The sequence below is a fragment of the Euprymna scolopes genome, chromosome 21 (genome assembly GCF_053919585.1).
Source record: "Euprymna scolopes isolate OS-2025 chromosome 21, ASM5391958v1, whole genome shotgun sequence".
In the NCBI taxonomy this organism is placed as follows: Eukaryota; Metazoa; Mollusca; class Cephalopoda; order Sepiida; family Sepiolidae; genus Euprymna; species Euprymna scolopes.
This window is the reverse complement of record NC_136502.1, coordinates 76,899,478-76,926,298: the sequence shown is the minus strand read 5'-3', so window position 1 is coordinate 76,926,298 and position 26,821 is coordinate 76,899,478. Positions and strand designations below refer to the sequence as shown.

General features: G+C 32.3%; 1 protein-coding gene across 6 annotated transcripts in view; it reads right to left on the bottom strand.

The window, feature by feature from the left end:
- The window catches only part of LOC145242518 (protocadherin beta-2-like), a 329,075-nt gene extending 306,759 nt beyond the window's left edge, over nucleotides 1–22,316 (bottom strand). For all 6 annotated transcript variants that reach the window (XM_080105584.1, XM_080105585.1, XM_080105583.1 and 3 more), the window contains exon 1: nucleotides 20,268–22,316. The gene's annotated coding sequence lies outside the window, so the exon portion shown is untranslated. The remainder of the gene's footprint in view (nucleotides 1–20,267) is intronic.
- Between the last annotated feature and the right edge of the window lie 4,505 nt (nucleotides 22,317–26,821).

The following is a 26,821-nucleotide window of genomic DNA, read 5'->3' as shown; positions in this document are numbered from 1 at the left end:
GATCGAGCTATAAAACGACCCCGATTTTGCCACGTTTCGACAAGCCTGGCGGAAGTTTTCAAAACATATAAACGCACACACATACACACATTTTACCTTTTACATAATAGACTATCTGTCGCGATCCGGTACTGCCTGAGGAAAAAAAACTTTGTGTCGAAAATTTATAAATATAAAAAATATACCCAAATTATTCTCTATATCTCTATGTCCCTCTATATACAGTACAAGATATACTTATGGCAAGTAAACTATCTAGCGTGACGAATTCTTTCGATGAATGAAACGTAAATGTTCCTGGTTGGGAAAGAGAAGAAAACATTAAAAAGAAAATCAAAAACATCTCTACTAATATACAAAAGGCACTTTATTTGTGTGTATGTGTGTGAATTTTGTTACCTATACAATATACTTTATGTGACTGGGGGTGTTCTTAGATAGTTTTTTATTTATTAGAATGTCTGTAAACGAAAATGTATCAAAAAATCAATTATGGAAAAGAAAACATTGAATGATTTTTTCTTATTTTACTGCTAACTATCGGGACTTGGTGTTGCCCGGGATGGAGATATTTATTATATAAATAATTTACAAATATTAAGAACAAATTACAGTTTTCTCTGTGTCTTTATGTCTCTCTCTATATAATATAAAAGAATATACTTATTGCAAGTAACCCACCTATCGTGACGACTTCTTTCGAAGTATGAAACACAAACGTTTATAAAGTGGCTTACAATATTGGTACCACTAAAACGAGTGACCTTTTGCGCACCCGAATTTATTTTTTCTACATAGTCTCCGCCATTCTTAATGTATTTTTCTAAGGAATTCAATGATACACCCCTACTTCTGACGCACGCCCTTGACAGAGGTTACTTTCTTAGAATCTCACACTGTGTATATCTGAGGAGATGAAACTTTCAGTCGTCATAACGCAACTGGCGGAATAAAAAAAATAGGACGTATTACATTTGGAACGTCCCCACCCAGCATATATATATATATATATATATATATATATATATATATATATATATATATACATATATATATATATATATATATATATATATATATATATATATATATATATATATATAGGCTTTGGGACATAGTTGCTGATTCTCTGTTTTTCAGAGAATCAGCAACTATGTACCAAAGCCTAGCTGGAGTCCGAACACGGTACCCCGTAATAATAATAAAGGGTTGGGTTCGAGACTCCTAACAAACCGTTCACCTGACGAAGGCCGGAGGGCAAAACGGCCGAAACGTTGTAACAATAACACAAAGCAAGATGAGGAAGTCAGTCCGACAATCTCAATCAATGAAACCAACTCATCTAAAAAATACAGACAATATATATATATATATATATATATATATATATATATATATATATATATATATGTGTGTGTGTGTGTGTGTGTGTGTGTGTGTATGTGTGTGTGTGTGTGTATTCTTAAAACATTCCGCAATTCTACTTACTTGTTTCATTACAAAAGGTTTAGGACAATACTTTTTAAAAATAGTTGTATTTAAAAAAATTATTCAATTTATTTCATACTGACTTTATCTATTAATACTTTAATCATTGTTTTTCATATTTCAAACCTTTCTCATTAGAAAGAAAACCTATTAAATATCAAAAATGTTATTGTATGTTTACATGCGTACTTTGGACACATAGTATGTTTAATCTAATTGCTTTGTAACTTGATCTAATAAAATTGTAATTCATTTTGTGCAACACTGTATGTGTTAGTTTTTATTTATTATTAAACGAACTACTATTCTCATCTTGAGCGTGATTTTCGCAACGTTTCGGTCGATGTAACTTCCGACCCTCTACATGTATATCTTGCCGAACTAGGGACTGTTTCTGTCGAACTCGGGAATTTGGACGGAATTCCGAGCGGAACCCTTTATTTACATCACGAGAATAGCGTGCTCTTGTTTCGTCATCCATGACTGGATAGAGGTACTAAGTAATTCGAATTTTATTTTTTCGGTCGCCCACACTGATGATTGAGCCTCCAACCTTCAGGAAAATATCACTTTTACAATTGATTTTTCCAAGTTTGATTCAAGTTGATGCACTCAAGTATTTTTTCTATTTTTGAAATCACAACTTGTATGAGAACCGTTAGAAAATTGACTAGATAATAATGTATACGAAATCTGAATAAATTAAAATATCATATAAAAGCGTACTTTACGACCGGGCTACGCCGGGCTACGCCGTGCGTCCCTGCTAGCGTGGATAAATACTTTTGCAGTTTTAATAAAAGAGCTACAATAAGTACAGGCCGTCTCATTTATGCTGAACATCCATAGAATGCCAACATTGATATATTATATATGAAAGAGTCCGCTGTGGAATTTCCACAGGTCTCGTTAATGTTGTATTATGAATTTAAATTGAAGAAGCCATTCGTATTTATTCATTTAAATAGGAGAACCGTGTAAAAATGTTGATAACATTTTTAATATTAGAGATAAAATCGCTCTGCCAGTGTAAACAACTGATCCAATAAGTGAGTGAGGGTTTGAAAAGTAATGTTGTTTCTCGCGCTATTACCAATTCCAGATATTTCCAAAAAGATTCTGAATGAATGCATTTGATAGCGAATCTTATTTGGAGCTTTTTTTTGCTGTGATTTTGATAAATTTACTTAATAGAAAAGAAAGAAAAGGAAAAACAGTTTATACACCGCTTAGAAAACTGAGATTAAATGGAAAATTAATACGAAAACGAAAATTATGTGAATGTTTCGAGCGATATATTGGGATGAAAAATGAAGCGTAAAATGAAAGCAAAAGTGAAAGTAGAATTTGAAAAAGTAAATTTGAGAAAAGATTCAGTGAAAAGAAAAGAAAAATTAAAATGGAAATCAATCACTAAATATAAAAAAGAGAAAAACGTTAAACCAAAACAGTAAATTGAACTTGGGACGGGGAATGAAAGTGAAATCAGAAAGAAAATAAATGTAAGCGAGAGAAGCAGAAATGAAATCCAAATTGAAAAAAAAAGATGGACAAACAAAAGAATATTAAAGCAAAATTGAAAACAACTTGAACAAAAGTAGACAAAAAAGTAAAAGTGAAGGAAAAAGGAAGCTTTAAATTGAAATAAAAATTACAAATGGATATTGAAAGAGAAGGTAAAATTGAAAAGGAAAAAAATCGAATATAACATTTTAAATAAAATTTATAGTAAAAACTAAGAACTAAAATTAAAATTAAATGTAATATTAAATCTGATAATGAAAATAATAGAAAGGAAATTAAAATGAAAAGAAGAGAAAAGCGATACAAAGAAGTAAAAGAAAGTAACAAGGACTAAGAAAAGTGAAAGTACATGTAAATATCAAAATATGTGTAGAAATATGCAGTAAATGGAAAGTGAAAGTAAAATAAATACTGAAAGTAAACAAACATAAAAGTGAAAGTGAAATAAATACTGAAAGTAAAAAAACATAAAAGTGAAAGTATACAGAAATTAAAATAAAAGTTATAAATGAAAGTGAAAGTAAAAAAGTAAAAGAAAAATAAAATCAAAAACTTTTAAAAATATGAATAAAAGTGAAAGTAAAAAAGAGTAAATAAAAAATTGAAAGTAAAAAGTGAAGTGAAAGCGATAGTAAAAAAATGAAAATGAAAATATAAAAAATGATATAAAATTGAAAATAAAAGTAATGAAATGAAAGTGAAAGTAAATGGGAAAAAATTGAAGTGCAAGTAAATAGAAGACAAAAAAATGTGTAATGAAAGTGAAAGTAAAAGTAAAACAAAAGTGAAAAGAAAAAGAGTGAAATAAAAGTGGAAGTAAAAGAAGTAAAATGAAAGTGCAAATAAATAGAAGATGACTGAAAGTGAAAGAAAAAAATAGAGAAAATGTCAAAGTACGAGGTGAAATAGAAGTGGAAATAAATAGATGACTGAAAGTGATAGTAAAGACCTGAAAAATTAAAGTGAAAGTTTAAAGTGAAAATACAGTGAAAATAAAAAAAAGTGAAATGAAAGTGAAAGTTAAAAGAAATAAATGTAAATGCAAACAGAAGATAACTGAAAGTGGAAGTAAAAACAGTGAAAATGTCAAAGTAAAAGAAGTGAAAATAAGAAGACAGAAAGTGTTAGTAAAAATATGTAAAATGAAAGTGAAAGTAAACGTGTAATAAAAGTGAAAGTAAAAAGAGTGAAATGAATGTTAAAAGAAAATAGGAAAATGGAATTACAATTAAATATAAGATGAGAGAAAGTGTTAGTAAAATGATGTAAAATGAAAGTGAATGTAAAAAGTGAAATAAAAGTGAAAGTAATAAAAGTTAAATTAAAGTGAAAGTAAAAAGGTGAAATGGAAGTGCAAGTAAATAGAAAATGACTGGAAGTGAAAGGAAAAATATTGAAAATGTCAAGCTAAAAAGAAAAGAAAAGTAAAAGATCAATAGAATAAAAGAAAACAAAGTAAAAAGAAGTAAAAAATAACGTGTAACAATAAATGAGTGAAAGTAAAAAAGTTAAATAAAAGTTAAAGTCAAAAGTGAAAAGAAATAAAACTGGACCAAAATTGAAAACAAATAGAAAAAGGGGGAAAAAAGTGAAACTGAAGACAATCGAAAGAAATACAAAGGTAAAAAATTAAACCTAAACTTGAAAACAAACAATAAACTAAACTGAAACGCAATCTAGAACTAAGAAAAAGAAATGGACTGAGAGACGTTAAGAGAAATAGAAACAAAAGTGAAACAATCCTGAAAGTAACAGACAACAAATGTGGACGGAGAAATAAATAACAACCAAATGGAAAGATAAAAAAAAAAAGTAAATTGAAACTAAAATTTAAAACAAATGGCATTTAAAAGAAAAAGGAAATTGAGATAAAAAGCGAGTGAAAGTAAAAATAGGACGGAAATAAAATATAGAATAACATACAAAGAGCAGATGGAAAACAATAAAGAAACTAAATGCAATAAGTAAGAAAAACTCAAAGCGAATATGAACATGTAAACGAAAATAAACTGAAAATAGTAATGAAATCGAAAGTAAAAAGTAAAAGTGAAAGTGAAAATAAAAAGTGACAGTGAAAGTGAAAGTAGCAGAGAAAATCGAAACATAAAAACAGAGTATAAAAGCAAAAACGAAGGCTAAGGTGAAAAAGAAGTAGATTAAAAGAATGGGAGAAAAAAAGAAATAAATATACGAAAAGTTGTGAGTGAAAAAAAAAATGAAACAAAACGAATGTACAACAATTATATAAAAGGGAAATTCAATAGAAGTGCAGTCATTTGAAATCGAAATCAAAATCAAAGAAAATAAAAATGTGAACATCCAAAACAGTGGAATATAAATAAATACAAGCAGACGAAAATAAACATGAGATCGATGAGAACGTCGATCAATAACAACATTAACAATCCCGTTAATACTTATAATTATTAATTATTTTCATGAAGTGTTTTAATATTTCGTATTTCTTCCACCCATCCCCCTCTTTATCAGAAAGTTTGCCTATTTACTTTTCCACTTTCATTGTGTCCAAAAATACCTTTCGTTTAACGAGGAAGAAATTCGAGTAAAGAAAACAGAATCACGGTACATTTGAACAAGGCAAACATTAAAAAATGCTATTCATATCATTTTGCGTATTTTATTAATTCATTCAAGTTGAGAACTAATTAAAAAGTAAATTGTTCACAAATGTCTTACTGTTTCTACGTATATTTTCGTAGATTAATTAAAAAATATACATATATATCCGCTATTTCTGTAAGGGAGGGAAGTGCACCGGTAATCATTGTATGCACACATAGTGAAAATATACTGATAATTTTTTTGTGAAGATGAACAGCAGACCAATCTGTATAGCTTGTCATTATCCTTTCATACTTATCTCTCCCTCTTTATATATATATATATATATATATATAAATATATATATATATATATATATATATATACATACATACATACGTACACACACACACATATATATAATAATATAATATATATATATTGGTTGTTCTGTCTAGTCTGAAGATACAATGGACAACTCTGTGAGAGTAATGCACGTGTAATTGTGAGACAAGGGTTGCGCAATTACCAACCACACCTCTCCTGAATCGCCATCGAGTCGAGTGGCAGGAAGCGGTCCAAGATTGACTTGAAACAATGCCAAGATAAGTGGAGCACACATACAGCATCTAGTAGTCCCAAAAGCGTCACTCATCTTATTATTGACCAGACTCAGCGTTGCTTATATATATATATATATATATATATATATATATATATATATATATATATATATAATGTGTGTGTGTGTGTGTGTGTGTGTGTGTGTGTGTGTGTGTGTGTGTGAAAACCTTTATAACTGATGTCAGATAATAATTATTTCGGTTGACATATTGGCCTCTTCAAAGTCTTCTGATGAAATCCGTTAGGCCAAAATAATTATTGTGTTATGCATACTATATATATATATATATATATATATATATATATATATATATATATATATATATATATAGTCCTCTAGAGCAAAGATAACGTTTAATACCCGAGTAACGTTCCAAAAGAAAGACCTCTTACATTTTAACTAAAAGACTAAAGAGCTACGAAGATGGGAGGTATACCATTAAAAATCCAGAATTTATTTTGTACATAGTCATCGGCATTCTAAAGGCACTTTTGCGGAGCGCGCTTTGTCACTAATATTTCTGTGGCTACTGTGAAATCGACGAACCCATCTACTAACTGTTGTGACATCAACTGCGAAAGCTTCCTAAACGTTCAAAAGGCTCCGATGAATGTTCGTTAGTGCATTTTTTTTTGCATTAAGAAATTCAGTTACGCCTCTGCTTCTGACGCGCGTCTATGGCAGGGTTTGCTTTCTTAGAGTCTCAAATTGTCAACATCTGCAACATCTTTATACAGACGATAATAACTAATAATAGTATTAACACTTCTATTCAGTTATAGTTGAGAGAACGGGGACAATCATCCCCGTGAATTAGATAATGAGTTTTGTACAAAATTCGATATGTAACAGAGCGCGGACACGCGTATACAAATGCATGTAAAATGACGTCACCGGCAAAGAAAAAGACTATAAAAAAGGAGAAATGCAGGTTAGATATGGCGATCGCGTTAGAGACTTGGATGACATTTGAGAGTACGTTAGAGACGTGTATGACGTAACAGACGTAACGAGAAGTCACTCTTCGCGGGAGAATGAGGAAATAAATGCCGGTGTTTCAACGGAAAAAACCGAATTGAAGTTCTTTCCTATACTTTGTCAATTGTGCGATCAAGCTATAACGTTTTAGACAACGTTACAGGTAGAAGTCCACTAGTTCAATGTAACGGCTCCCAAACACTAAAAGATGCACTGCACCATTATGAAACTAACAATCGAGATGGGAGCAGTAGTCGGAATAACCCAAGTAATTAAAATAACGTTAACTAACATCAACAGATTATAATTTGGAGTATTGTTTTGTACATATCAATAATAATCTACGAACGCACTTACCCACGTCATTACCTATCCATGTTAGCTATTAAGATATGATAGACTGTCTGCAGCACATTGGTTCAGTATTTGTTATATTAATTACTCAACATATAATTTCGTGCCATTGGTAATCATGCGTTTGTAAGAAAACATTTTTAATGGATGACGTAATAAAAGAAGAAAGCTAAGGTTTGACAATTTTCATTAGTGAAGTCTATTGTGTGACGTTATATAAATATATATATATATATATATATATATATGTGTGTGTGTGTGTGTGTGTGTGTGTGTGTGTATGTATATAATGCTCCCTATCTTAAGTTGAGCACTTGGGAAATGATATACAAATTATCATTAGCGTATGAAGCGATGTTCTTTGTGTAAACAAATGGCTTAGGTACTTTGGACAATGTCAAAAAATTGTTAATTCACTGCCCGCATAGCCGCAGTCTACTGTATGCGGATGACTATATATATATATATATATATATATATATATATATATATATATGTAGATTTGTATATTATTATTGATTATATATATATATATATATATATATATATATATATATGTAGATTTGTTGTTGATTCTTTTAAACGATAATACGGTTAACTTAGCGTCTTCACCCACCTTTAAAATTATTTTCTTAAGGAAATCGCTCATATAATAAATGATATCTATCTATCTTTATATATATATATATATATATATATATGTATATGTATATATATATATATATATATATATATATATATATATATACATAGATGACATGATAAAATAACGTGTAATCATTTTGTGATATTCCAAAATGATGACCTCATTCAGTGTGCACGGGAACAAAGAAGATAACATATCAAACGGGATAACATAGTGTTCCACTAGTATAAAATATAATTAAAATTAATTCATAGAAATACTATATTTATACAACATAAATAGCTACATATGTGCATACATGTGTCTGTTGTGACGCTTTTCAGAGAAAACGCGTCTTAAAGGTTCTTGAATTTGATCTAAAGAAAGACCTTGGCCTGATGACATGGTTTCTGAGAATAGTAACAGCAGAAACATTTATGCACATATGTTGCTAACAATATTTGTATAAATAAATGTACTATAATCACTCTCTGTTTATTCATCGAACACGTTTGGGTAAGCACAGGTGTTTCAGTGGATTCAAATCTGGAAAACTACAACAATTATATCTATTTGTGTTGGGACGACTCCAATATTTTTTGCGATTCCGATACGATTACCGATTCCGAACTTAATTCCCGATTCCGATACAATTACCGATCCCTATTCAGATTCTTAATAAATCTCTAAATATTTTACTATAAAAGTGTTATTCTGTCTCAATCACATATAAAAACACACACACACATCTTAAATGTGCAGGTATTTTCTCAGACATAAAAACACACTTGTGAGGGGGTGATCTGGAAATTGTCGTTTTACTGGTAGTTTAAATCAATTCATATATATATATATATATAAATATATATATATATATATATATATTTATATATATATATATATATATAAAGTAAATTTCGTTTCGTCACGTTCTAATATATTTCAGTTATTTTATAGACCTAACCGATAATTGTCTTTATTGACACTAGATGGAGCTGAATTTAAATTTCAATGGTGCCTTTAGATCTATGAACAATCAAATCTTTAAATGTTCTAACGATTAATGTATCAATTTTCATAACTGACAAATAAACATTGGTTTTTATATAGACTAGACTGGTGGGATGTACGGACCCGAAATCTAGGATATTTTAAATATTGTATTGTTTTTAACACCAATACGTAATTGAAGCAAAATTAATTGTTTTCGGATATCCAACGCGTTTGATAACGTTTACCTATTTATTTAATTAAAAAATATATATTGGTGTCGTTTATGCTTGAATCTATTTTGAAACATGATGAAATGTCATATATATATATATATATATATAATTATTTTTTACTCTAATAATTAAGTACCTACATACACTAGTGTTTCATCCTTTCGGGAATCTTCAGTGCAGGGTGACACGATTACTACCAGTCGAACGATTCGAACCCCGTATCACGAGACATCTCTGGCTCGGTTAGCGGAGACCTAATCCATTCGGCTACCATTAACCACTTGAAATAACGTTGAATTTTAAACATCTTAACTTTAAGTGTTCATTTACGCCAGACAGACAGTGATCTAATCGTTATACGATGATCTACGCATAAGAGCTAAATTGACCGACTTTTAATTCAACTGAAAGTGCTCAACGATAAGAAACGAATTTCTTAAAGGGGCTGTCATAATTATTTTTTACTCTAATAATTAAATATATATGTATATATATATATATATATATATATATATATATATATATATATATATATATATATATATATATAATGGGTTAAGAACTTCCAACGAAAGAATGAAAAACCAAGACACGGAATAATAAAATAATGTTAAAAATACACATTGTTGGTGACTATTCCCTTATTTAAATATATATATATATATATATATATATATATATATATATATATTAACTAGCAGTTCATCCCGGCTTTGCTCGGGCCCTATGTACTGTCCATAACTTGCCCTATGTGTAAATACCCTTTATATAAGATTTCAACTGTTTAGACCAAAACTTGTCTAAGTAATTTGATAGAGACCGCAGAAGAAGATTTTTTTTTTACATTGACCCCAATTTTGACCCCTTAACATTTGTTGTTTTAGTTTCAAATCAAAGCAAAAGTTTTACCCATGCCGAAGTTACCTACATCTAAAATTTCAAGTGTTTAGACCCAAATTGGCAAGGGAATTTGGTAGAATGACCTTTTGGCCGCCAAATTGTCGCCCTTAAACTGAGTAAAATGCTTGCCGGATGTCTGAATACCCGTTATGTAAAATTTCAAATGGGTAGACCCAAAATTGGCTGAGTAGTTTGCTAGAGACCGCAAAGGTAAAATCTTTCGAACTTGGTAGCTCATATTTTCGACCTAAACCGATTCAAAAGCTAGCCCTCTCTTTTTATGGGAAATTTCAAATGTTTAGACCAGAAATTGGCTGAGTAATTTGGTAGAGACCGCAAAGGTCATGTTTTTTTTAAATTTTGACCCCAATTTTGACGCTTTAACATTCAGTATTGTGAGCTTAAATCAACTTAAAAAGTTGGACCCATTTCCAAGTAACCAACATCTAATATTTCAAATGCTTAGACCCAAAATTGGCGGAGGAGTTTAAGAGAGTTTTAAAAGGTCAAATCATTTAACTTTGACGCCTTGACAGCCGAATTTCTGGCGAAAAACCGATTAAAAAGATTTTCCAAAATCTCAGTGAACCTTATGTTAAATCTGGAGTCTGTAGACTGAAAATTGACAGAGTAGTTTGGTAGAGAAATGTACACACACAGGCACACACGGACACACACGCAAAAAGACAATTTCACACACACACCCACGTATATATTATATATATATTGGCTGAAGAACGCTATATATGAGGACCTAAAACGGTTTCCTACAATCAGGTTTGAAACGGACGGTACCGATTACTTATTTAATCTAAACCTTTGGAATATATATATATATATATATAGCCCTTGAGACTTTACACGACCGGTCGCCACAGTCCATTGAAAATTTCTTGGGGCGACTAAAAGTCGTAAATCACTCGCCCGCCAGTCGATAAAATTTCTTTACATAAAGAAACGGGAAAAACTCATTTATTTTACGACCCTCAAATATGTGGTGACTTAGAATGACCCATGTCTCATCATTTGTGAATTCTTTCATCTCTAGCTGTGAAAGCGTTGGGATATAGTATTGAAAAAAGAGTGGTCACGCTAAAGGTCAACCAGAGGTCAAACTGACACATTCGGCGTGTAGTCAAAATGTCGCCTTCATTTAGCTCTCTGATTTTGAAATTAATTTGAGAAAAAATTCTTCGACGCTACAACTACATACACTTCATGCTTACAAAAGTAAAGACGAACATTTGAAAGGAAAAAGAACAGATCGTTCCGTCAAGCATCCGAAGAAATGATTCTTATTTCTATGGAACAATAATATGAATGATGTTATATAAAGAAACTGGTGTTGTATTTTAACGTTTTGTTGAATATTTACTGAAATGTTTGCAGTAATAAAATAGTTGATTTACAAGAGTTAAACAAATATTTTCTTGTTAGATTATACACACGGTATTTTCTTGAATTGTTGTAAAATTATTTAATATTATTGACTGAAACAAAGACATAAAATCGGACGAGTAAAAATATTTTGGGGCGAGTAAATTTTCCCTCACACCGGCGGTCGAGTGATGTTTTTTTCAAATCTCAAAGGCTATTTATATATATATATATATATATATATATATATATATATATATATATATATATATATATATATATATATATATATATTTCAATTTCGTAAGGGATGGGGCAGACATTAACTAGCTATTTCAGAGACTACATCGGCGAGATCTTTTTAAGCGTCCAACCGTCCCTTTAAACACATTTTTTTTATATCTCTACTTGCATTTAGTTTACCATGTAGTTCTTGAAATTATTGAAGTTGGTCGCTTCTATAATAATTGGAATAATGGAGATATTCTAAGATTCCAGTCTCTTTGGATGTCCTACATAAGAATTTCGTTATCTTCTCCCTCTCAGTTCTATTTAAACCAGCATCATTAGGGAATTTGACTTTAACAAGGGTTGCTATTGTATCCATTCCAGTCCCATATATATATATATATATATATATATATATATATATATATATATTACATAAATATATATATATATATATATATATATATATATATATATATATATAAATCTGAATGTGTGTGTGTGTGTGTGTCTGGTCACGAATAGGCTCCTATATGGTTGACTATTTAAAAAAAAAGTGATTACATATAATGATTGAAGATGTATCGAGACACAGGAATGGGTATGTTTGATCTGGCAGAACGGCGGTTCATTAAAATTGTGGGGTCTGCGTTCGCGCCTGGTCCACAAGGTATGGAAATTAAAAATTAAAAAATTTAAAAAAACTTTTACAAGTGTTTTTGAGATAGATGTACATAATAATATTTTGATAAGTATGTTTTAACTTAAATAGGGATGGTATAATAACATTTTGGGGTCTCGTTCACGCCTGGCCTCCATAGAATGGAAATAGGCACAAACTTTAATAAATACTTTTCATATCTATCTGCGTAAGTATATTTTGATAATTATGTTTCAGTTTGAAGAAATATGGTATGATAAAATTATGGGGTGTTCGTTCGCACCTAACCTCCATAGAATGGAAATATGTCACAAAGTTTAACAAGGTTTTAATATAGATCCACAGAATATTGTGATAAGTGTTTCAGTGTAAACAGGTATGGTATAATAAATAATGGGGGTTATCTATTTTATTTTTAATTTCATCATATTTTGCTTTGGTTTTGATACCTCCAAATTCGACCCAAATTTACAATCCTTCCTTTTCATAACCTATCATACTTTAATAAATCAGAGTCCATTTTCTGTAGGCTGTTTTTGAACACAGTCAATGACGGGTACTTTTGCTAGTATATATATATATATATATATATATATATATATATATATATATATATATATACATATATATATATACATACACACACGCATTTATATATACATACACACACGCATTTGTGTGTGTGTGTGTCCTTGTCTGTGTCTGTGTATGTGTGTGTGCTAAATAAAATCTAATATCTTAACTTTTGTTATATCTTAATGAGACAGAAATATGTGCAAAACATAGCTCGCTTATGTTGAATTTATGTAACATGTTTACATCATAGTGATGACTAGGGCTAGGAGAACAGCTTATTCATTTCTTTATTTTTACTCTCGAGTGTATATCCGTTATATTATATGCTTTTATATACGGTAATGTGGTTCTCGGCCGCTTAACTGTTTCTAACTAAGTCGGATATATACTCGAGAGTCAAAACAATGATAAGAATATTCTGTTGTCATAGCCCTAGTGATGACATCGTAAATTGTGTATCTATTTGAGTTATAATATATATATATATATATATATATATATATATATATATATATATATATATATATATATATATATATATATATATGGTTAGATTAATTTATTCCTGACGATGAATCCTGAAGGATTTTAACGTACTCGGATTTATGATAAATATGGTGATTACATCAACCAGTTCTCGCCAGACGTGAAGACTGTTATTTGGAAGTTGGAAAGGATCGAAAATAGAGTTAATAGACAAAACACATCTCTTTTATTTAGTAAAATATGCCATAAGAGAAGAAATTATACCTAAGCAGACACACACACAAACACACACACACACACAGACACACACAGACACACACACACACACACATATATATATATATATATATATATATATATATATATATATATATATATATATATATATATAATAAAACATTCAAGCGATGGACAGGTACTATTCACACACCTACTGTTTGCAAATAATTATCTCATAAAGTTATTTGACTTTTGTTTTAGTTGAAGTTCTCAGGGATCAAGAGAATCCCTTCCAAGTGCTAATGACTTGATCTGTATAAGAGATACAGAGTTATATTCGAATATTCCAGTAAAGTTCTCTTCTATCTCTCAAACATCGAGTTAGAAAAATAGTTGGAAACATAATTTTTCTTTCCACTATTTCCTATTTAAATATGCTATCGTTTTGACCATTTAAATGTATTAAAGTATGTATAGTTTGCAATACCCACGAGATATTATATTGGTCACGAATACTATGTAATCTTCAATATTTAGTCAGAATTTATTTGTAAAAAAAAGTATGTATTGACAACAGAGAGACCGTAGACACTCGAGGATTGTGTTTAGTAGGTATTCAAGTTTTCTCTTTATATAATTTCAAGTTCTCTCTCTCTCTATGTGTATGTGTTGTGTGTGTTTCATTAAATTATAGAGACAATGCCTTTCTACATAATTTGGTTTTAATCCTTTCTCATTTTCTTATCAACTTTATTGCTTCATGCAAAAACTGGCTGATGTAGCTGCCATAGTTACTTTTGACCTGACTGCTTTAAACTCCGTCCGGATCCCTGATTAGAGATAATTAACCGAACAGAGTTTAGGATATTTATAGAAGTGGTCTCGCGTGTGTTTGTTTTGTACTCCAGTAAATCACATTTTATTTTAAATAGATTAATTATCCGTGTCACACTTACAGATATTTAAGAATGTCATCGCTGTGATTGAAATTTACTTCATTAACACACGCACACACACACGCACACACAGACTGTGAACCATTTAAATATGTCATAGTGTTGACCATTATCACACAGAACTTGAATGCCTCCTGGGAGAGAGCTTGAATGCCTATTGGAGAGAACTTTAAGGCCTACTGGAGAGAACTTGAATGCCTACTAGACATTATCATCGAGTGTCTAACGTATCTCTGTACAGGGGTTTGTCAGAACAACCTGGCATGAGGATACTTTCCTTTAAAAGTAAACCCTGACCAAATATTCCATATCACGCTGTATTCGCTGCCCAAATAAGATCTCTTCACTATGGCTAAATTACATTAGGTTTTACGAGGAATGGTGCACCTTCTCCAAGTGATGTTACCCCTCAAGTAGCAATACGCAGCTGGATCTCCACCAGACTAGATTAATTCTTGTCCTGGAATCCAGTAAGAACAAGAGACCAAAATGAAAGATGTACTATAACATATGAAAATGGTTAATTGCGGAGGGGAAAATTATGTTCTCAATTTCTTTATTAACTCAATGTAAAGAACTTTAATGGAGCATCCAACTATCTATAAATCTCATATAGAGTTCAAGTGTAAGCCTCAGGTAGTGGGCCACTTGATTTCTGAGAACTTCGACTGGAGTAAAATAAAACATTATCTATCTATCTATCTATCTATCTATCTATCTATCTATCTATCTATCTATCTATGTACCTACCTACCCCTACCTACGTACCTATTATATATATATATATATATATATATATATATATATATATATAAACTTTTAGTTCATGCCTGTGTCTTTAATCGTTTGTTTGTTCAAAAACTGCTACTTAAATCATAGCGATACACTCCCACTCACCATGTCTCTTGTGAAACTATATTACCTTTCATTTCTTTTATCAAAGGGGTTACAATAATATCGTGGTGTCTGCGTTCACATTGGACATTCATAACAAAAGGAAATAATATGTTTTACATTATTTTATTCAAATTTCAGTTTTTGTGCAAAAAAAAAAAATAAAAATACAGAGAATCCCACATTACTTCTCGTGAAACATCGAATGCGACTCGATGATATTAAAGATTCTAAATTGACTAGAATATAATCAATGCCGAGTTCATTACTGGGCATCGCTTCAATAATTGAATTTATTTAAAATGTAAAAAAAAAAAATCATACCGAAATATAATATTATGGGCTGAACGCTAAAAGGTTTCTTATACAATCCCGAGCAACGACATGCCTTCCTTGCTAATTAATTAAAGAAAACAGTCAATATAAGCAATTTGAACTTACTTTGACAAGAAAACTCTTCACTGAATAAGAACTTGATACAAGAAAGTATTACGCGGTGAGGAGATGGTGGGGGCTACAAATCTCAAACGAGTTGTTGATTATTGGGAAATTGAAAATATCGCAATTTGATGAACAAACTTGGAAGCACACACGTAACCCAACTCCATCGTACTTAATTTGAATTATAAGTAAACGATTCAATTTATTTACCTCGGTAAAAAGTACGGGGGAAAAAGGGAAAGATAAATACAATATCATTGCTATATTATTAATAAATCTATAGAAGATATAATCACATAGAAGAGACTTTGAAACCTGTCTTTGCTTTATCGCTATTTTCAAGACAAGTGCACGTTTGAGCTTCAATTTTTACCCCCTCCCCGGCCAAACTTTCACAAAAACACTCATCTAGCTACAACCACTGCCAACAATTTTCCCCACTCTCTATTTGTGCCTAAATCTAAACGCAAATTCCATAAACAAAGCTTATTGCCTATAACTGCCCGCCCGTGGAACTCTGTTCCGCTGGTCTGCTTTCCAACTAACAATATGGTCGTCTTTAAGTCCAAGTTTTTGTTGAGACGACCCGTTAAATAAGCCATTTTTACCCAGCTTCCCCCTGTGATAATCATTATGCTCTTGTTTTAGTGACCACCTTACACGCAGTTACCTTTATCCTCGATTGCGTTGTGGGCTTTTATAAGCAGTGATTCCCCAATGAAAATAAGTAAAAGTAAAACAATCGATTTAGTGGCGGCTATTCCGAATTCCTAACCGTAAGCCGCCAACTAGTAAGCAATTTCTTTTGTACTAGAAGCAGTCATAAGCAACGTTTTAGGTTTTACATAATTTCAAACCAATATACATAAATATAAATAAGAGATTCCTTAGCTTTCGGGCCAAGATCAAAGTATAATATCTGTTCAGATGTTACACTTAAGTTAATTTCTCTCAGTCAATGGAGAGGAAACTTTCTATACTAAGTAAATTAATATTTTTGATCCCTACCAGAGTGACCCTTTGCCTTTTTGGGGGTGGGTGGGTTGAAGCTGGTTTTCCTCCACATTAAAAACGATCTGCTGTCACATTTTGCTTCCATGAGGAATCAAATAAATGCTAATAAATGTAAATAAGAGATTCTTTGGCCTTCGGGCCAAGATCAAAATATAGTATCTGTTCTTCAGATGCCACACTTCAATTTCTTGTTTTCTATTAGTGGAGAAGAAGTCCTTCACGACTGATACAATTTTTATTTTTGTTCCTTTCCTCCATGGTAAAAAAAAACACTCTGATGGCTTATTCTGTCCCCTGTGGAGGCAAAGTAAATAAGAATATAAATAAGAGATTTCTTTAGCCTTCGGGCCAAGATCAAAGTGTAGTACCTGCTCTGATGCTACACGTTAGTTAATTTGTCCTTTGTCGATAGAGGGGAAACCCTCTATACTGAGACGATTATTATTTTTGGTTATTGGTAGAATGACCATTTTTGCCCTACCTTTGGGGACTAGTTTACCCCCACATTAAAAACGACCTAGTTTCATATTTCCATTTCGCGGAGAAGCAAATAAATACCCATAAATATAAATAAAAGATTTCTTTACCTTCCCACCAAGATCAAAGTGTAATATCGTTCAGATACTATATTTCAATATTTTGGTCTGGGTAAAGGGATGAGAAATCCTTCATGACTGCTACATTTTAAAATTTTTTGTTACTATCCGGAGTGCCCCTTTTTTGGGAGCTGGATCTCCCCCATAAATAAAACCGACCTTGTGAGGAGGCAAGTAAACAGACAAACAATAAATAAATACATAATTAATTGCACATTAACAAACATTTTTTTTTTAATTTAAACTATTTTGATTGTTTTCAGTAAAAATTCCGTATTTAATTTTCATGAAAAATAATACCAGAAAATGTGAAGATATTTTAATTGTACAATTTTACCTGAAAACTTTTTTAGGTATTATTTTTTTTTATTGTTTTATTTATTTATTTATTTATTTATTTTAATTATGACCGGAGAAACAGGCTACTTGATGGCGGCTTACAGTCATGAATTCGGAATAGCCGCCACTAAATAGTCTTTTGATATAAAACATGAAATTAAAAAAAAAAACATTTATTATTATTGTTTATTTTCCATATTGATTTTTTTTATATAAAACATGAAGTAAAAAAAAAACACATTTATTATTATTGTTAATTTTCCGTCTCTTTTTTTATTTCAAGTACTTTGTCACAATTTCTAGTTAAATTAACCTTCTTTTTACCTCAGCTAAAAGTTGCCAGTACTCCCTGTTCACCCCATTCTTTAGATTGTGTTCGAAGTTTAGTGGGTCATGACCTTTTTGCCTTCCTACCCCCTCTTTCTTACAGAAAAGACGTTGTGAGTCTATCAGTGCTCTGCTCGATACTTTTATGGTAGCTCCTCGACTGAACCCCAGTCTATAGCCCTTTCCTGTAAAGCACTCACAACAAATACTCGTCTAACCAAAACGACCGCCACCAACTTTCCTCACTATGTATCTGTGCACAAAACTAAACGAAAACGTGGAATGCGATACTGTTTGTTTGCTTCCCAGCTGACTATAACATGGTCGTCTTCAAGTCTAATATGAATAAATTCCTACTGAGTCGACCATTTAGATAATCTAGCTCTACCAAAGTCTCACCATGACTGATTATGTCTTACCATCTACCTAACACTTAATCCTTAATCTTAAGTGGCCCCCAGGCCTTGATAAGTGGTAACTATCAAGTAAAAAAAAAACATTATAAACACGATATTATATATTTGAGATTAAGGGAGGTGGTGTTTCATCAACGCTGCTGGTGAGCAATGATTTAATATACTGTTTTGTTTTTAAATCCCCGAAACAGTGTTTCATGATAAACAACTGGTGATTCTTTAAAACATTAGTACCATAGTGAATTCGAGAGAGCAAGTTGATGCATTAATTGCAGGTGGTTAAATGACTTACTGACTAAATAGTTTTCTAACGAACGATAACAAATATAAAAATTTAATAAGTTTTTTACATAGTTTTAGAGGTTAAAAAACTTCCAAGCCTATATATATATATATATATATATATATATATATATATATATATATATATATATATATATATATATATATATATTATTATTTCCACATCCGAACCAACGTCGCAGCCCACAAAGCCAACAAACTGGAAGCCCAAGACTCGAGTTTCGCCCTCATTTGGGCTCATCAGTTAAACACATCTGAACTCGGTATTATGAAAACCGACCCTCTTTCATGCTAGGCGACCACTCTGCTAATTGAATAAATACGCCTCACACACAATAATTTCTATTAACTTACACAGATCAAGCGAGCCACGACACAAATCCGACAGTGGAAAGAACCTACTTCATATCGAACAAGGGAGGAGGTATCAAACCAGCTTAAACACAAGCCGACGTCTCACCAGTAGGAATTTATATACTCGAAAGGACGATGTCACCCCGACAAGCTAACCTCGCGAGCAATCAGTAATAGACTGTCTAACTGATGAGCCCGAATGAGAGCGAAACTCGAGTCTTGGACTTCCGCTTTGTTGATTTTATTGGCTCTTGCGGGCTGCGACGTTGGTTCGGCTATGGAAATAATTATATATTCTCTCACACTTTCTGAACATTATATATATATATATATATATATATATATATATATATACATATATATATATACATATATATATATATATATATATATATATATATATGTATATATATATATATATATATATATATATATAATCATGTCACTTTCGTTAAACATATATAGTTCAGTAGATATCCAGTCTTGAAATTTATCCAAGACTTCTAAAGCACCCTGTATAATCAACTCAATAGTTGAGCTTGGGAGTCTTTACCTCGAACTCGGGAATCTTGGAACCAAGTTAGATTTGAAGATTTCCAAGTTCAAAAAGATGCACTTAAAGAGTGGCCGGGGTTTACATGGGCCACAACGTTCTGAATATATCAACCAAGCTGAGAGTAAAAGTTTGAAACAATTTATGAAAAAAAAAATCACGATTGTTATCATTGCCAAAATAGCCAATAAGAAACATTTAAACAAGTTAAGTTTTAAGTTTTTAAAAAGAAACAAAAAACTTACCTGATATTTTGTTTGATAAAAATAGTATGTTAATATTTGTTTGTTTGTTTTTGTTATATTTTTATGTGGGGAGGGAGAAATCCCAAACGATCAAGTTAAGTGTTTTTTTTTTTTTTTTTTTTTTTTGCGGATCAGAAAATAAATATCACAAGTTGTAGAATTGGATGAAGAGCAAGCGTGAAGAATAAGAAAAAAAAGCACACATTTTTGTTTGCTTTTGTTCCGCGAAAAAAAAAAAATACAAAAACAAAACCCGGCTGAATAATGGGACTATCCAAAATGATGTAGCGGCACCGCCAAAGCGTTTTACTGTTACTGAATTCAGAGACGGATTTTCTCTCTCTCGCGCTCTCTCACAGACAAACAAAACGACCACGACGATCACAACATCGGCTCAAGGTAAGAGCGCTTATTCCCGTCCTTCCATTTCTGAAATTCCGACTTTCTCTCTGTGTCTGTGTGGTCGTCAGTTTTGCGCCGGAGAAGCGAAAGTAGCGCGTTTTTGTTCTCGACTCTGATGCAGTTGTGCAGATCCTCCGTTTGAGCGAGCGCAGTGCGCGCGAATGTGCGTGTATCCTCTGCGATTCTGTCGACGATCGGCAACGTGTAGACGAGAGAGAGAGAGAGAGAGAGAGAGAGAGAGAGAGAGAGAGAGAGAGAGAGAAAGAGAAAAAGAGAGAGAGAGATCAAAAGCAGTGCTCACCCTTTTTCTTTCTCTTCTCTAGTCACAAGTAAAAACTGGAATCGAGCGAAAATGTGTCCGTGTGTCAGGCTGGGCGTTTAGTTGATGGTGACGGCGATAACTGAACCCAAACGAAGTCGCGGATTTTCTATAGTTTGGTGGTTTTATTTAATCAATTAGTTTTGTTTTTATATTGTCATAGTGGTAGTGAGGAGAGGTTAATTGTATTGGCACTCTCTTTGTAAGCTTCTACATCTTCTTGATCTTAGTTTCTTCTTTTTCCTCGATTTTTTTTGTCCCTGTATTTACTTGTTTAACCTAGAGAGCAAAGTTAAACGTAAGTTTGTCTAGTGCCATTTTCTCTTTTTTTTTTAGGTAGGATTTTCAAGTTAAGTTCGTTTGTTAAATTGTTAGGTGAAAGTACAGCTTAGTTCAAAGGCGCAATCATTCATGTTAACTTATGTTAATGATGGCTTTCCAAACAATAATGCCAATAGTTCAGCACGGTCTGTGTTCTGAGATATTGAATATTGCTGTAGTCAAAAAGATTGTCTCTTGTTTGACCGAGAATAGAACAGATTACGCTTTGAGCTCAGCATGTCTTCCGTGATATCATTCTCTTTTTCTTTTCATAATTTATTCTTCTTCTTCTTCTTCTTCTTCTTCTTCTTCTTCTTCTTTTTCTTCTTCTTCTTCTTCTTCTTCTTCTTCTTCTTCTTCTTATTATTATTATTATTATTATTATTGGCTGACAAGGAGCTTTCACAGAGGTCTTCAGAGACCTTTTCTGAAAACAGCCTGTGGTGTTCACTGGAAGTTGAGTGTCAGCAAGTCTCCCCATGTTTCTAGTACTCTCCACCTCTTCCGATAACATTTGCAAATAAATTTGCATAATCGCAACAGCTGCTTACTAATGATTTCTCGTTGGCAGCAGCTATTGGTCTTTGCTGGGATTTGAGTGGCAATAAACCTCCCCAAGGTCCCAGTTATCTTCGCACTTATTCGGTTGAGGTCTGGTCAGTTCATCGGTCTTTCCTTCCTCCTTGACTCTACTCAGTTATTTGGGAGCGGCAGTGATGTGGCAATGAGGGTAGGATTGGGGTAGAGAACTTATAGATATGCGGTTTCAGTGTTCTTGGTTCCATGTAGTGTTTCAAGTTTTGCCTTTGCAGCAGTTTGTTTGGTCCGCGCTTGTTGTTCCTGTGTGTTAGTTTCCGCATTCCATGGGTTGTTCTTAATATTTCAGCTGTTTTTCATGATCGTTCGTTGTATTTTTCCATCCATTCATTTGATTCCAATTTCTCCCATTCTTTTTTCAAAATTCTTCGGGAACATGTGCTCCAATTATTATAGGCATTATTTTGATTTTCTTCATCTTCCATACCCCTTTCAGCTCTCTGGCTAGCTCTGTGTATTTGCTTCGTTTCCGTTATTATTATTATTATTATTATTATTATTATTATTATTATTATTATTATTGTTATTATTATTATTATTTATTTATTTATTTATTTATTATTTTGTGTCTGGCTGTTGGTATTGCCCATTTCATACTAGTAGGCGGATCATAATAAACGAACATAAGCTATCAGCATCTTGCTTTCTCAGTGTTCCAGCAATTTCTATAAGATTCTGGCAGTTCCCAACAAGGGAGTGTATTGAAGTAATCCGACATTACAATGGATCTCAATTTTCTCAATCCACTGTGAAATCCCTTTGTTAGACACCCCAGAGATCCCACCGCAATAGGTACAACCCCTACCTTCTTCAGCTTCCACAATCTTTTTATCTCCCTTTTCAAGTGTTGTCATTTTTCGACCTTTTTCTTCTTCTTCTTCTTCTTCTTCTTCTTCTTCTTCTTCTTCTTCTTATTATTATTATTATTATTGGCCCATAAGGAGTTTTCACACAGGCCATGAAGGATTTCTCTTTGAGAACAACATATGGTGTTCCCTGGAAGATGAGTGACAATAAGCCTCCCCAGATTTCCAGTACTCCTCACCTCTTTCGATAACATTTGCAAATGAATTTGCATAATCGCAACAGCCGCCTACCATTGATTTCTCGCTAGCAGCAGCCATCGGTCTCCACTGGAGTTTGAGTGACAATAAGCTTCCCCAAGCTATCAGTTATCTTGGAACTTATCCAGCGGAGGGCTGGTCAGTGCTCTCTCCTTAGTCTTTCCATCCTCCTTGAGCATTCTCGACTATTTGGCATCATTCTTTGGGTAATGGGAATGGGGATGGAGAACTTATAGATATGCAACATCAATGTTCTTGGTTCCATGTAACGTTTCGTGTTTTGTCTCTGCAATAGCTCGTCTGGTCCGCGCATGTGGCTCATGTATTAGTCTCCGCATTCCAGGGTTTTGCTTAATACTTCAGCTGTTTTCATTATTGTTATTGTTGTTATTATTGTTATTATTATTATTATTATTATTATTATTATTATTATTATTATTATTATTATTATTGTGGTGTAAACATCACAGTGTTGTGATGTTCACACCGGATTTTTCCCCTCAAAAGTGGGCTCTTACACCAAAACTAGTGAGGATAGTCAAAGAGTCAATTGGATGGGAAGCACCTGGCATCGCATGTTTGCTGACCCAAACAGAACTGACTTCTGGAATACGGTGATATTGTATCTTCTTCTTCTTCTTCTTCTTCTTATTATTATTATTATTATTATTATATTACCTAGGAGAAATCACACATCAGCGATCGCTCACTCACAATAACATGTGCTGTTCCCTGGAATCTGAGTGACAACGAGTCTCCCCAAATTCCTAGTAATCTCCACCTCTTCGATAAGTACTGTATATGACAAGGTTATCGCAACAGTCATTTACCTTTGATCTCTCACTGACAACAACAATTGGTATTCCCTCCCTAAGGACTCAGTGCTCTTTTCACAGTTAAAGTTTCGTTAGTATTCCTTCTTTTTTATTCCTTCCGAGCCCTTTACGGTTCTTTTATGTGGCGCCATCCGATGTAGATGCCACCATTTTTTAGGGCGCTGAACGTAGTTAATATTTTGCGTTTTCGATCTTCTTAGTTCTTTGTGATTGTATTCTGTTTATGTTTAGTTTCTATTGCAGTATTCAAGTTACTGGTTAGTGTTCATAATTTATATGGGAAGGTTCCGCAGCCTGGGATTTTCTTTAAAATTTTATCCGTTTTTATTATTGCTATCCGTTATATCTTTTCAACCTTTCCCCCGATTTCAATTTCTCCCATTCTTTTCTTTTTCAGTTTTTGATATTCTGCTTGATTCTTATTTAGTTAGTCTGTACATCATGCTTTGAAAAAAGGCTAAATACTATTTTTTTAAGGCTAAACTGCTTCAAAATAGGTCAAATTCACGAAATTTGGTTTTAAAAAGGCCAATCTGGCTGCCTTTTATAATGATATAAAAATTACCTCCCTTTCATGTGACCCTTTTCTTGAATATCATTATAATAACATATGATCATTGTTGTAATGATGTGAGGAAGGAACTCATAGTAATTTCGACATGCAGTGGTTCTTCAGCGAAACGTTATGTAAAAAAACAACATTGAAAACAGGCAATAAATAAATAAATAAACATCGCCAAGACGTGTTGGACTGGAGCAGTGAAATTGTCACTTAAAACATGATTTAATTATTTGTATTGAACTATGTAGCACAATATTACTTTCTATGTATTTATTAGTACTTGTTAATTTATCATATTTAATATCCTATATATATTTAAATATCCTATTTAAATATACTATTTAAAACATAATGGACACTATTTTCATAGAAATGTTAATAAACCCATAATGAAGTTAATAGTAATGAAGTTTATTAAACCCATATTTACTGCGTGTTATATTTGTTTTTTTTTTGTTGGAAGGTGACCGTGATCTAGTTGCTAATAACATGAACTGACGACCTAGGTGTCCCAAGTCCGAATCCAGTTCCTTTAACAAATACCACTTTCACTTAGGATGTTGGAAAAATTAACGTAATTCCCGAGGTCTTTCTAGAAAGAATGCTACCTAGAAACATTTGGAGGAAACAAACGTCAACAATAGAGAATCTTCGGATATATATGATATGATGATTGGTTTTTTCTGCCCCCAAAACTATTATTTGCGCTATCAGAATATATTTGTTGATTTCAATATATTTCTCGTCCAGTGGAATTTTAACAGATCCTACTAGTTTATTATTATTATTATTATTATTATTATTATTATTATTATTATTATTATTATTATTATTATTATCGTCATCTCAATATTAATTTACCTGTCCGTCTATCCAGTGTCACAAAAAACATCATCATCGCAAACATAATTAATGAAAAACGAATTACCTCTTTTTATAGTCGCTTTTCATCAGTTAAAACTCATTAAAACCATTCCCTTACCATTATTACCTTCTACATGTCATGTTGAAATTATAAAAATTCCAACGCATTTCAGGTTAAATCATTATTACCTACTTGCATTTCCTGTTGAAATTATTCTAAATTCCGACGCATTTCAAGTAAAAACATGATTACTTACTTAAGCGTTATGTTCAAATAAATAAAATCATAAGATGCGTTTGTTGATTAAGTATCTTTTAAACATACGCATTTCAAGTGAAAACATTTTTACCTACCTACAGTTCATGTTGAACTTAATACAAATTCCAACGGGTTTCAGGTGAAAACATTATTACATACTTTAGTGTCATATCTAAATAAGTGAAATCATATAGTGTGTTTGCTGATTAGGGATATTTTAAACCTATGGCTTTTCAGGTGAAATCATTATTACCTACTAATATGTCATGGTGAAATTAGTACTAATTCCAACGCATTTCATTATTACTTACATAATGTCATGTAAAAATATCGTAGGGTACTTTTGTTGATTAGGGATGTTTTAAACATACGCATTTCGCTGGAAAAATGGTGGGATCTGAATATCGATCCGGTAGATATCTCACTGCTGATGCTATTCTCTATCTATATAAGAGCCAGGTACGTCCAAGGATGGAATACTGTTGCCACATCTGGGCAGGAGCTGCTAGAAAGGACTTGGCCTGCCTTGATAGAGTTCAAAATAGACTTCGTAGCCTCGTAGGAGATGTCCTTTTCTCTTCCTTGCAACCTCTATCTCACAGAAGAGATGTTGCGAGTTTGTCTCTGATGTATCGTTATTTTCATGGAAAGTGTTCGACTGAGCTTCAATCTATGGTCCCCCCTCGCCAAACTTTCACAAGAAACACTCGTCTAGCTGTAAACACTATCAATAATTCCCCCCACTCTTTATCTGTGCCTAAACCTAAACGTAGATTCCATGAACAAAGCTTCTTTCTTAGAACTGCACGCCTGTGGAATTGTCTTCCGTTTTCCTGCTTTCCGGCTGACTACAATATGGTTGTCTTCAAGTCTAACGTAAACAAGTTCTTGATGAACCGTTCCATATAAGTTATTAAATTTACCAAATTTTCATTCCTAATTGTCCAATCTCTACTGTACACTCTTTAACCCTTATCCTTGAGTGGCCTCTTGGCCTTGATAATGTGGTGATGCCTATGTAAAAAAAAATTCAGGTGAAAACATCATTAACTACTCACATGTCATCTTGAAGTAAGTAAAATCATAGGGAGCTTTTGTTGATTAAGTTCTTTTAAACCTGCGCATTGTAGGTGGAAACTGTATTATCTAGTCACATGTCATGTTGAAATTGTTATGAAGCAATTATTACAACGCAGTTTTCTGTTAATACGGAAAACCAGATCTATTTCTTACGTACACGTGCAATCCAAGATGTCTTGAAATAGAAAACAACTTGAGACACTCAGAACTTACATAAAACCAACCCGAGTATCATGCTCATCTAGCTGAA